The sequence below is a fragment of the Gymnoscopelus braueri genome, assembly GCF_963280865.1.
Source record: "Gymnoscopelus braueri genome assembly, chromosome: 4".
In the NCBI taxonomy this organism is placed as follows: domain Eukaryota; kingdom Metazoa; phylum Chordata; class Actinopteri; order Myctophiformes; family Myctophidae; genus Gymnoscopelus; species Gymnoscopelus braueri.
In genome coordinates this window covers 22,161,146-22,175,152 of record NC_137605.1, presented here as the reverse complement: position 1 = coordinate 22,175,152, position 14,007 = coordinate 22,161,146, and positions in this window count along the sequence as shown.

Below are 14,007 nucleotides of genomic sequence, written 5' to 3'. Positions count from 1 at the left end.
CTTGTATTGTGCTCTGTTGCCTTTGCCCTGGTTTTCCGTACTCTTGTTTTGTAGTAGTGTTTCCTGTCTGCCTTGTTTACTGTTTCCTGTCTTGTCTCACCAGTCCTCTGATTAGCTCTGTCTTGCACCTGTGTCCTAGCGTGTATATATGTCACAGTACGTTTGGAGAACCAGTACGATTGAAGACAGAGCGCTCGTTTTTAGGCACGGGGCTTCGGGGCGATGCGGGGCTTTTCGAGACAGGGTTTATTAGCGAGGCTCGCGAGGAGGAGGAGCTCCTCCTCCTTCTCCTTCTCCTCCTCCGTGTGTGTGTGTGTGTGTGTGTGTGTGTGTGTGTGTGTGTGTGTGTGTGTGTGTGTGTGTGTGTGTGTGTGTGTGTGTGTGTGTGTGTGTGTGTGTGTGTGTGTCAGGGAGAAACTAAAACAAAAGCCAGCAGAACACAATAAAAGTATCTTAACAGTCCACCTGATTCGAATGCTATCTGCATTGAATGGGGAAATAGGCGAGTTTATTAGACCTTTGAATGGGCGAAATAGGCGACCTACTTACCTACCCACGTTTTATCAGACCATTCATTGGGTGTTATCAAGACATACTAACCTACCAACTGACATGACTTAATAGTTCAGTTTAGGTTTCGCTTTTGGTTTTGGACCCTGACGGAGGCGCGCAGTCACAGGCGAACTGTCACCCCGTGAAGGACCACAGAGGGAGCTAAGGCGACCGAGTTGCCGTCCTGAACGGTGTGACGTTCGCCTGTGCCTACTCAGCGCCGTTTGAGTTATGTACCGATAGGCACAGAATCGTAAATATTGTTGTGCGGACTGCTCCGCCTCCAAGTAGGTCAGTAGCTCCTGAATGAATGGTCTGATAAATCGCGGGTAGGTAGTAGCCTATTTCGCCCATTGAAAGGTCTAATAAACTCGCCTATTTCCCCATTCAATGCATTGATAGCACTCGAAGCCGGTCACACACGCGCGCACGTGTGTGTGTGGTCGCGGCAATATATGCTTGTGCACAAGCCTGGCTTGTGGCTCCCTCTAGTGTTGCTTCTACAGAATTGCTGGGTGGGTGGTAAAAACGAGCGAGCCTTCTTCAATCGTACTGGTTCTCCAATCATACTGTAACATATATACTCCCCTGTTTGTTCAGTCCCTTGTTCGTTCGTAAAAGTAAGTCACTGTTTTGTCATAGCCTTGTTCCTAGCTTGTGACGTTTTCCTAGTACCCTCGTATTCCTGTGTATTATTCCTGTTCCTCTGTTTTTGGTTATTAAAACCCCATGCATTCGATCCGTCCTGTGTCTGCCTCGTCCTCTGCCTTTGTCCTGCGTTTGGGTCCTCACCACACCACCAGATCGTGACAGTACGAACGAACCAATAATGGACCCAACGGACAAAGCAGAGGTGGACGATTTCACAAACATGCTGCTCTCCTTGAGTTCCATAATGGAGGAGGACTGCCTTCATCCGTCCACCAGCGCAGAGCTGAAGATTGAATCCCTGAAACGGGCTCTCCGCTTGGCCTACTCCAGGCCTGACCTACTCCAGGCCTGACCTAGCAGGCAAGCTGGAAGGGGGCAATAAAGGGTTTGTGGGCGGCCATGGGCAACGCACCGGCTGGCCTTCGAGCTGATAGCCTTCGACCTGCTTCCCCACCTGCTCTCCAGCCTGCTAACCGTCGGCCTGCTAGCCATCAGCCTGCTTCCCAGCCTGCTCTCAAGCCTGCTCACCAGCCTGCACCCCAGTCAGTCAGCCTTGGGTTTGTAGGCCTCCGGCCTGTGTGCTCTGCTCTCGCCCCTGTTGACCCCGCGTTCCCTGAGCCACCCTACGGTGAGACTGAGTCAGCCCTAAATCCTTGGGCTGGGTCTCGCTAGGCCATCGTCAAGGGGAACCGGGCGAGGGGGCGCCATCGTCATCGCTCGCGGCAACGCTCTTGGCTGCCCAACACTCCGCTGCTCAACACTCCACTGCTGACCTGCGATGGTGAGGCTCCACTGCTTACCAGCAACGGTGAGGCTCCACTGCTTACCAGCGACGGTGAGCCTCCACTGCTGATCAGCGACGGTGAGCCTCCACTGCAGCCCAGCTACCAGCGTGCACCACCGCCCGGCGACCAGCATGCAACTCTGCCCAGCAACGGTGAACCTCCCCAGCTGCACAGCATCCTGGAGCCGCCGCTGCCCTGCATCCAGGAGCCTCTGCTGCTCAGCACGCCGCAGCTCAGCTCTCCGCTGCCCAGCTCTCCGCTGCCCAGCACTCCGCTGCCCAGCTCTCCGCTGACCAGCACTCCTCTGCCCAGCTCTCCGCTGACCAGCACTCCGCTACCCAGCTCTCTGCTGACCAGCACTCCGCTGCCCAGCACTCCGCTGCCCAGCTCTCCGCTGCCCAGCTCTCCGCTGCCCAGCTTTCCACTGCCCAGCCCTCCGCTGCTCAGCTCTACAAAGTCCAGGTCGGCTGTTCCTGCCGACGCCCTGTCTGATGCCTTGTCGGCCGTCTCCGCTGACATCCTGCCTGTCCTGCCTGAAACATCTGTGGCTGCCCCAGCTGATGACCCGCCAGAGCCCTCGCCAGCTGTCTACATAGACGTCCTGCCTGAGCCCTCGCCAGCCGTCTACGTCGACGATCTGCCTGTGCCCTCTGCGCCCTCGTTACCCGACGACTTGCCAGAGCCCTCGCCAGCCGTTGACGACCTGCGTGTGCCCTCTACGCCCTCGTCAGCTGTCCACGCCGCCATCCCACCTGAGTCCTCGTCGGCTGTCCCCGCCGACGTCCCATCTTCCCCACATGAGTCCTTGTCGGCTGTCCCCGCCGACTTCCCCCCTGAACCCTTGTCAGCCATCTCCGATGAACTGTCGTTGTTCTCGGTGCCCTTGTCAGCCTTCCCTCCTGACAACTCTTGCGAACTTTATGATCTGTCCTCTGTTGTCACTACCGAGGCTGACCTAGCACTCATGCTGCCGGACCCCGAGCCTGACCTTCAGCTGTCAGAGCCCGGGCTTGCACTACAGCAGCAGGGCCTCGGGCCTGCACTCCAGCCGCTGGCCCCAAGGCTGGCTCTCCAGTTGCCAGACCCTGGGCTTGCACTCCAGCCGCTGGACCCCGAGACTGCACTTCAGCCACTTGATCCCGGTTCTCCTCAGGTACCCCAGTCTCAGTGTCCTCTGTCTACCTTCCCCAGACCTAACATAGTAGGTAGTCCCATTCCCAGCCCTGTCCATAGTTCTGTCCCTTTGGTACCTAGCCCTCCTGTTTCCCAGCGTAGCCCCCCTTTTCTCCAGTCTCCAAGACTCCCTAAGTTCCACTCTGGAACACCCCGCCCTTTGACCAGTGGTGTAGTTGGTCCCCCCATCTGCCCATTAGCTGCTCTCCCCATCTGTTTGTCTGCGTGTCTTTCTTCCTGTATGTCTGCTAGTCTGTCTGCTACGCTGCTCGTCCGTTTGTCTAGTCCCTCGTCCAACAGTTTCCCTTTCGACCCTTTTACCCGCCTGCTGTGTCTAACCTCATGTTGGTCCGCCTGCATGGCTGTCTGTCAGTTGTTCTGTCTGTCTCTCGGTCTGTCTCACCTCCTACCTGTGTGCTTGTCTGTATGCATGTCGGCGTGTCTGCTCTCCTGTCTTTCTATGTGATTCCGGTTGTATGATTGTGTGTTCCGCTGTCTCTCTATCTGTCAGTGTTTTCTCGTTCTCTATCCGGTTTTCAGCATTACAGCTAGCTGTCTGCCCGTCGGCTAGTCTGTGTGATGTCTGTTGCCTATGTCTCTTTGTCTGGTTTGAACGTGCTCGTCCTTGTATTTGTCCTTTTGAATGTCTGTATTTTGCTCTGTCTGTCTTTTCCTGCTTGTCCCCCTTTTTACCTGTTCTATGTTGCCCTGCCCCTTTCAGTCAGTGTTTTTTGCCCTTCCCTAACCCAGTCCCGTCCTGCCCTGTACAGTTCAGCTGGCCCCGTGGTTTTGCACTGCCCCTGCCAGTTTTGTTTTTGTTTCCTTGCCCTTTTTCGGCCCTCGCCCCTCCTGGCCGCCACCACCACCCGCCCTTGTTTGGTAGTAATGTGGGACGTCTGGGATCCGTCCCTTGGAGGGGGGGTACTGCCACGGTCCGCTCCTCGGGCCGTGGACGGTGACTTTATTATTTGGACCTTGAATGCCCTTATATGGTGTTGGACTCCTAAGGGCTGTTCTGTAGGCCTGTTTAGGCCATTGTTCATTATGTTCTGCATTTGTCTTGTATTGTGCTCTGTTGCCTTTGCCCTGGTTTTCCGTACTCTTGTTTTGTAGTAGTGTTTCCTGTCTGCCTTGTTTACTGTTTCCTGTCTTGTCTCACCAGTCCTCTGATTAGCTCTGTCTTGCACCTGTGTCCTAGCCTATCCCTGTGTTGATTGTCAGTTAGTTTCACCTGTGTCCAGTTAACCGTGTGTCTATATATACTCCCCTGTTTATTCAGTCCCTTGTTCGTTCGTAAAAGTAAGTCACTGTTTTGTCATAGCCTTGTTCCTAGCTTGTGACGTTTTCCTAGTACCCTCGTATTCCTGTGTATTATTCCTGTTCCTCTGTTTTTGGTTATTAAAACCCCATGCATTCGATCCGCCCTGTGTCTGCCTCGTCCTCTGCCTTTGTCCTGCGTTTTGGTCCTCACCACACCACCAGAACGTGACAGAAACCAATTACATCAAACAGGTTCTTTTACCAGGGGTTGAGCAGAATTAAACCACAACAAAATGTACAACAAGTATTAAAACATGATTATCAGGTATCACAATCCTACTAGAGGCAATGTCCATACGGTCCTTTGTTAAGAGGTAGATCAGTCCATCAGTCCATACCCATATAGTCTTTTATATCAGCCTTCTGTCCTGGTTTCTCCCAGAGGGTCTCCTTAGGGGTCAATAAATAATTCAAATCAGTTTAAACAGTCCCGCAACGGCCTACTGTCCACAACACTCAGACAAAAATAGGAGCTCTAAAGTATTAGAGCCAATATATAAAAGCATGCACTAATGAATCAAAACCAGGCCAGGGCTAGTGTGAGGCTCGTCAGCTGGCCGGCCTGGGACTGCTGGTGAGTCGAAACCCCCCGAAGCTCCTATTGCATACTGGTGATGACATCAGATGCCTCCGAAAACAGGCGAGAATGCTGGGCCAAAACATGGCCCTGGACTTGAAGCGGAGTGGGGGGTGGGGGTTCTCCTTCCATGCTGGCTGGGTCAAGCTAGCCAGATCTTACTGTTATGACTTGAGTGTGTGTGACCCAAACGCACAGCAAGGAGGAGGCAATAAAGGGTTAAAACCCACCCGGGCGAGTTTATTAACAGCAGTTAACAACAAGGTGGGGGGAAGAGGGGTGTGGGCTCCACTGGCTGCCCGACTCAGCTGGGAATCCCGGATACTGGAGAGGATAGTAGAAGCAGTGTCAGTGATAAATTCACAAGGGAGAAGACAATGCACATCAACTGTGTGAAGTTTAACTTGCTAGCTCTACAACACTGGGAATCTTAAGTTTGGCTGCATGGCTATAGTTTACTAACCGTAGACTGGTTAATTGACTGCCAAAGACATAATATTATGTCATCTCAAATCCAACGCTTCACTGCCAAAGCCGTATTATTACGTCATCATTGTGTTTTTAGTGACTACGCCAGAGGGCGCTCTTCGCCAATCTATGTATGCCTTGACCTTCAGAGAAGCATAGACCGGGAAATGACGTCATTTTATAATAAAAACTCACCCGGTCCACTGCAATCTCTGATTTATTTTCCCAGATTGTGTTTTTGGTGAAAACAAGCTACATTCAACTGCCGATAACTACAGAGTCTTTAACCAACACCTAGAAAGTGGACTATATCACTCTTACTCTTGGTCTTGGTCACTCTTACTCTCTTTGTCTGGTTTGAACGTGCTCGTCCTTGTATTTGTCCTTTTGAATGTCTGTATTTTGCTCTGTCTGTCTTTTCCTGCTTGTCCCCCTTTTTACCTGTTCTATGTTGCCCTGCCCCTTTCAGTCAGTGTTTTTTGCCCTTCCCTAACCCAGTCCCGTCCTGCCCTGTACAGTTCAGCTGGCCCCGTGGTTTTGCACTGCCCCTGCCAGTTTTGTTTTTGTTTCCTTGCCCTTTTTCGGCCCTCGCCCCTCCTGGCCGCCACCACCACCCGCCCTTGTTTGGTAGTAATGTGGGACGTCTGGGATCCGTCCCTTGGAGGGGGGGTACTGCCACGGTCCGCTCCTCGGGCCGTGGACGGTGACTTTATTATTTGGACCTTGAATGCCCTTATATGGTGTTGGACTCCTAAGGGCTGTTCTGTAGGCCTGTTTAGGCCATTGTTCATTATGTTCTGCATTTGTCTTGTATTGTGCTCTGTTGCCTTTGCCCTGGTTTTCCGTACTCTTGTTTTGTAGTAGTGTTTCCTGTCTGCCTTGTTTACTGTTTCCTGTCTTGTCTCACCAGTCCTCTGATTAGCTCTGTCTTGCACCTGTGTCCTAGCCTATCCCTGTGTTGATTGTCAGTTAGTTTCACCTGTGTCCAGTTAACCGTGTGTCTATATATACTCCCCTGTTTATTCAGTCCCTTGTTCGTTCGTAAAAGTAAGTCACTGTTTTGTCATAGCCTTGTTCCTAGCTTGTGACGTTTTCCTAGTACCCTCGTATTCCTGTGTATTATTCCTGTTCCTCTGTTTTTGGTTATTAAAACCCCATGCATTCGATCCGCCCTGTGTCTGCCTCGTCCTCTGCCTTTGTCCTGCGTTTTGGTCCTCACCACACCACCAGAACGTGACAGAAACCAATTACATCAAACAGGTTCTTTTACCAGGGGTTGAGCAGAATTAAACCACAACAAAATGTACAACAAGTATTAAAACATGATTATCAGGTATCACAATCCTACTAGAGGCAATGTCCATACGGTCCTTTGTTAAGAGGTAGATCAGTCCATCAGTCCATACCCATATAGTCTTTTATATCAGCCTTCTGTCCTGGTTTCTCCCAGAGGGTCTCCTTAGGGGTCAATAAATAATTCAAATCAGTTTAAACAGTCCCGCAACGGCCTACTGTCCACAACACTCAGACAAAAATAGGAGCTCTAAAGTATTAGAGCCAATATATAAAAGCATGCACTAATGAATCAAAACCAGGCCAGGGCTAGTGTGAGGCTCGTCAGCTGGCCGGCCTGGGACTGCTGGTGAGTCGAAACCCCCCGAAGCTCCTATTGCATACTGGTGATGACATCAGATGCCTCCGAAAACAGGCGAGAATGCTGGGCCAAAACATGGCCCTGGACTTGAAGCGGAGTGGGGGGTGGGGGTTCTCCTTCCATGCTGGCTGGGTCAAGCTAGCCAGATCTTACTGTTATGACTTGAGTGTGTGTGACCCAAACGCACAGCAAGGAGGAGGCAATAAAGGGTTAAAACCCACCCGGGCGAGTTTATTAACAGCAGTTAACAACAAGGTGGGGGGAAGAGGGGTGTGGGCTCCACTGGCTGCCCGACTCAGCTGGGAATCCCGGATACTGGAGAGGATAGTAGAAGCAGTGTCAGTGATAAATTCACAAGGGAGAAGACAATGCACATCAACTGTGTGAAGTTTAACTTGCTAGCTCTACAACACTGGGAATCTTAAGTTTGGCTGCATGGCTATAGTTTACTAACCGTAGACTGGTTAATTGACTGCCAAAGACATAATATTATGTCATCTCAAATCCAACGCTTCACTGCCAAAGCCGTATTATTACGTCATCATTGTGTTTTTAGTGACTACGCCAGAGGGCGCTCTTCGCCAATCTATGTATGCCTTGACCTTCAGAGAAGCATAGACCGGGAAATGACGTCATTTTATAATAAAAACTCACCCGGTCCACTGCAATCTCTGATTTATTTTCCCAGATTGTGTTTTTGGTGAAAACAAGCTACATTCAACTGCCGATAACTACAGAGTCTTTAACCAACACCTAGAAAGTGGACTATATCACTCTTACTCTTGGTCTTGGTCACTCTTACTCTCTTTGTCTGGTTTGAACGTGCTCGTCCTTGTATTTGTCCTTTTGAATGTCTGTATTTTGCTCTGTCTGTCTTTTCCTGCTTGTCCCCCTTTTTACCTGTTCTATGTTGCCCTGCCCCTTTCAGTCAGTGTTTTTTGCCCTTCCCTAACCCAGTCCCGTCCTGCCCTGTACAGTTCAGCTGGCCCCGTGGTTTTGCACTGCCCCTGCCAGTTTTGTTTTTGTTTCCTTGCCCTTTTTCGGCCCTCGCCCCTCCTGGCCGCCACCACCACCCGCCCTTGTTTGGTAGTAATGTGGGACGTCTGGGATCCGTCCCTTGGAGGGGGGGTACTGCCACGGTCCGCTCCTCGGGCCGTGGACGGTGACTTTATTATTTGGACCTTGAATGCCCTTATATGGTGTTGGACTCCTAAGGGCTGTTCTGTAGGCCTGTTTAGGCCATTGTTCATTATGTTCTGCATTTGTCTTGTATTGTGCTCTGTTGCCTTTGCCCTGGTTTTCCGTACTCTTGTTTTGTAGTAGTGTTTCCTGTCTGCCTTGTTTACTGTTTCCTGTCTTGTCTCACCAGTCCTCTGATTAGCTCTGTCTTGCACCTGTGTCCTAGCCTATCCCTGTGTTGATTGTCAGTTAGTTTCACCTGTGTCCAGTTAACCGTGTGTCTATATATACTCCCCTGTTTATTCAGTCCCTTGTTCGTTCGTAAAAGTAAGTCACTGTTTTGTCATAGCCTTGTTCCTAGCTTGTGACGTTTTCCTAGTACCCTCGTATTCCTGTGTATTATTCCTGTTCCTCTGTTTTTGGTTATTAAAACCCCATGCATTCGATCCGCCCTGTGTCTGCCTCGTCCTCTGCCTTTGTCCTGCGTTTTGGTCCTCACCACACCACCAGAACGTGACAGAAACCAATTACATCAAACAGGTTCTTTTACCAGGGGTTGAGCAGAATTAAACCACAACAAAATGTACAACAAGTATTAAAACATGATTATCAGGTATCACAATCCTACTAGAGGCAATGTCCATACGGTCCTTTGTTAAGAGGTAGATCAGTCCATCAGTCCATACCCATATAGTCTTTTATATCAGCCTTCTGTCCTGGTTTCTCCCAGAGGGTCTCCTTAGGGGTCAATAAATAATTCAAATCAGTTTAAACAGTCCCGCAACGGCCTACTGTCCACAACACTCAGACAAAAATAGGAGCTCTAAAGTATTAGAGCCAATATATAAAAGCATGCACTAATGAATCAAAACCAGGCCAGGGCTAGTGTGAGGCTCGTCAACTGGCCGGCCTGGGACTGCTGGTGAGTCGAAACCCCCCGAAGCTCCTATTGCATACTGGTGATGACATCAGATGCCTCCGAAAACAGGCGAGAATGCTGGGCCAAAACATGGCCCTGGACTTGAAGCGGAGTGGGGGGTGGGGGTTCTCCTTCCATGCTGGCTGGGTCAAGCTAGCCAGATCTTACTGTTATGACTTGAGTGTGTGTGACCCAAACGCACAGCAAGGAGGAGGCAATAAAGGGTTAAAACCCACCCGGGCGAGTTTATTAACAGCAGTTAACAACAAGGTGGGGGGAAGAGGGGTGTGGGCTCCACTGGCTGCCCGACTCAGCTGGGAATCCCGGATACTGGAGAGGATAGTAGAAGCAGTGTCAGTGATAAATTCACAAGGGAGAAGACAATGCACATCAACTGTGTGAAGTTTAACTTGCTAGCTCTACAACACTGGGAATCTTAAGTTTGGCTGCATGGCTATAGTTTACTAACCGTAGACTGGTTAATTGACTGCCAAAGACATAATATTATGTCATCTCAAATCCAACGCTTCACTGCCAAAGCCGTATTATTACGTCATCATTGTGTTTTTAGTGACTACGCCAGAGGGCGCTCTTCGCCAATCTATGTATGCCTTGACCTTCAGAGAAGCATAGACCGGGAAATGACGTCATTTTATAATAAAAACTCACCCGGTCCACTGCAATCTCTGATTTATTTTCCCAGATTGTGTTTTTGGTGAAAACAAGCTACATTCAACTGCCGATAACTACAGAGTCTTTAACCAACACCTAGAAAGTGGACTATATCACTCTTACTCTTGGTCCTCCAGTCATCGTTCCACCTTCAGCCATCACCTATAAAATTCACCTGTGTGCAGCCATGATGCACCAGCTCCCATGCCATGCCTCCACTTAGTTTCTGAGACAGACCTGTTGCAGTCTTGGTTCAAGTTAATCTTTAAGTTGTGTCATTTAAGCCTTCTGTTGGGAAAGGTAGCTTTAGTTCTGGGGTACCCTGTACATTATTGCACATACTGCTGATGACTCAGCACTCCTGATTTCGGGTGAGGACAAGTTGCAAGTTGAGGAAGTTCTCAGCTCCGAACTCTCCAAAATCCGTACCTGGCTTACCGATAACTGTCACTACACCTTGGAAAAAAAGAATCCATTCTCTTTGGGACCAAACATTCCCTCAGAAAAAAGAATTATAACGATTTCAAGGTCAAAGTCGACGACAATTATCTCTAGCAAAGAAGAGATTACCTATTTGGGCTGTATTCTTGACAAATACCTGACAGGTGAAAGCATGGCAACAAAGGTGATTAAAAGAGTAAACCAGAGAACCAGTTTTATGGGCAGAGTTTCCTCTTTTGTCAACAAGAATGCCCTCAGAATCCTTCCAGGGGCCCTGATTCAGCCCCCTTTTGACTACACTTGCGCCTCAATGTCACTGAAGACTAAGCTTCAAACCTCCCAAAACAAACTGATTCGACAAAACTTCTCGGACTAGGGCCCATGACCCACCTTTCTCCCACTCATTTTGCCAGCCTAGGCTGGCTCAGGGTAGAAGACAGGGTTAAACAACAAAACACACCCACAGTCACAAAACTAGAGGGAGCGCTAACAATCTGGTACCACCCACCCATAAAACAAACATGGGCAAATTCTCCTTCTACAGCACTGCCACCCATGCAGGTTTGGAATAGTCTAACACCATCCCTCAAAAAAACCAGTTCGCTGGGCACATTTAAATCAGCCCTGAAAATTCACCTTTTAGGAGGCCAAAAAGGGAGGTAGTACCATTTTTCCCGTTAGATAGACAACCCCCCCCCCCCTTTTCTTTCTGCCCTGACTCCAACTCCCCCATTGTTGTATATATAGTGTTATTATTGCTTTGACCCTCATCCCCCCCCATTGTTTGTACATATGTGACAGGGTCAAACGGGGGAGGGGGGTTTGTTTTTTTCAATGTATTTTATTGGTGCCTAACATGTGTATATTTCTCACAAAAAAAACATCATCTTAAATATTATCTGTAAAAGTTGCACTGTACGTTTTTTGGTATCAACAATGTTTTCCCCCGGTCCCTAAGTCGAGGTGCCTTGAACCCTTGGAGTGGCTGTGTGACAATGACCGTGTCACTTGGGTGTGACCCTGTTGGCCCAATGCCCTGAGACATTATGTCACCAGGAACAAATGAGAGTGGAGAAAGGTGTGGTCTGGGTGGTAAAAAAGGTGGATGCAGGCCCGGTTGAACAAGAGAGAACGCAGGAGCCCACATAGAACAAAGAGTGAGGCAGAGGAGAAGGTTGTGCCACAGAAACCACGGAGCAAGGGTGGAGAAAAAGAGAGTTGTAGACACACCAGCCACCTGGAGAGGAATCAGAAGCCGAGGTGTGCCTACTCCTATTGAGAAGAAGCTATTGGAACGAGTGTCGGAGGGGAGGAAGAGACGAGCGAGCCAGACCATATAAGGAACGAGGAGACGGGAGAAGTGGCGAGAACGTTGCACGCGCAACCAACTCAGAGACAGGTTTCATACCTGGCTGGCGAGTAAGTAGCTGAACACGCAACGTTATCCTTGTATTACCACTGCCCTAGAACCAACGCTATATCCTGTAAATGCACAGATGAACTGGTCCAAGTTTCTTTAATTACAGACGGTGAGAAGAAGAAAAGAAGACACAGAAATGTGGACTTCTGAACATTAGATCTTTACGCTATAAAGGTGTATTGGTAAATGAAATCATATCAGAAAATCATCTTGATCTACTTTGTCATACCGAAACATGGCTGGGTGAGCAAGAATACGTCTGTCTAAATACAGCCACCCAACCAAGTCACACAAATGCTCATATTCCTCGAGACACCGGCCAGATTGGAGGTGGAGTTGCAGCCATATTCAACTCAAGCTTAATAGTCAGCCCCAGACCCAGGCTGACTTACAAAACGTTTGAAAGTCTGGTTCTCACTCTTTCACACCCAAGCTGGACATCATTACAGCCTTTATTATTTGTTACAGTGTACCACCCTCCTGGGGCCTACACTGAATTTCTATCTGAATTCTCAGAGTTTCTATCACGTCTAGTCCAGACTCCGATCATTTTGGCTGCCGACATGAATATCCATGTGGATGTAGTAACCGATAGCCTCGGTAAAGCGTTTATTACGTTAATTGAGTCAATCGGTTTCTCTCAGGGCGGCTTCACACTGGGTCCGTTTGCATTCGAACCGTTCCCGAGTATGAATGGCCTCTACCAGCTGGCCGGCATTCACATTGGCCAAGATCCTTGCGCACCAGAGTACACTTGCATATATACCCCCGATCCTACGGCATGCACATAGTGGTTCGCCAGTGGACACAGACGTCATCAACTATGCGACAATGTTTGTGCTGGTCGCGCATAAATATAGGGTTGCGGCTGGGGAGAGAGTCAACGCAGCACTGAGCACAGTGAGCGCACAGAAGTCAAGGCACAGACTGCTGTGTTGTTGACGGACAACGGATGTACGCTTATGAGAAACAACACAAATAAAACCTGGTGAAACACTTGTGTGCATTAGCGCAAGATGAGGATACAGGAAACATTCAGTCTAAATGTCCAGTTTGCTAACCTTCACAACTACTACTACTTTTGCATTTGAAACTTTAAATTTCTCTAAATATTATAAACTTTCACGACAGCTTAAGTACAAAAATATATCATTTATGAAAAGGCAACTAGTAGCCTATACAGTGAAGTCGGACTGAATGACTGAAACCTTGTATTGTGAATTGTACTTCCATGTACTGTTTCTCATGTCTCATGTCTAAATGAAGTACATCAATCAATCAATCCAACGTCTTTTCTTTTTTTACTGTCTTGGTGTGGGGATTATCTGGCACATGTATGTATCTGTTATGAAAGAGAAATTGCATCATGAGTGAAACGGCTATAGTCCTTGGGAAACCATAAACCTACGTAGGCCTACATCTAAATGAGTTACCATATTTACTTACAAATTTCAAATTACAAAGCCTTATAAGCTATATATTTCTGGGATGCATAGTAGCTGAAACTCCACAAGATATCCACAAGATATACTATATATATATATATATATATATATATATATATATATATATGGTTATGGTATATGGTATATGGTTTTAGCATCTTAAGTGTCCACTTTGCAAATGTGTGGACCCAGAGAGAAAGAATGTATCTATCTATCTATCTATCTATCTATCTATCTATCTATCTATCTATCTATCTATCTATCTATATATATATATATGGAGTAATTAGTGAGTATTTGAGGGCTCGAGCCCTCAAATACTCACTAATTACTCCATATATTTCTGCATTTTTGTGTGTATTGTCCAATTGTGTTTGTATGTCCTCGTTTGCCCAAATGTCCAGCAAGCATGAAATTTCTTCATTAGACCAGAGGGATCCTTTTCCGGATCCGGCCATGGTTGAACCCCTGTGGATTGATCTGCGACGTGTTTTTGTTGACTGTTTTTGTCGAGTTTATATACCGTCACCTAATACAAATAGCGGGCCACTTCCGTCTAACGGTACGCTTGCTTTCACATTGCAGCGTACCGTACCCGAAAACGCATGATCCGGATCCGAGACTGCCTCCGGAGGTGGTTTCGGGTACGGAACGGTGATCCGTTTCGGGGAACGATGCGCAACATTCACACTAGCGCGACACCTGCCAAGCGGTCTGGAGTGCGCACCCGGGACCATAGTGTGAATCCGCC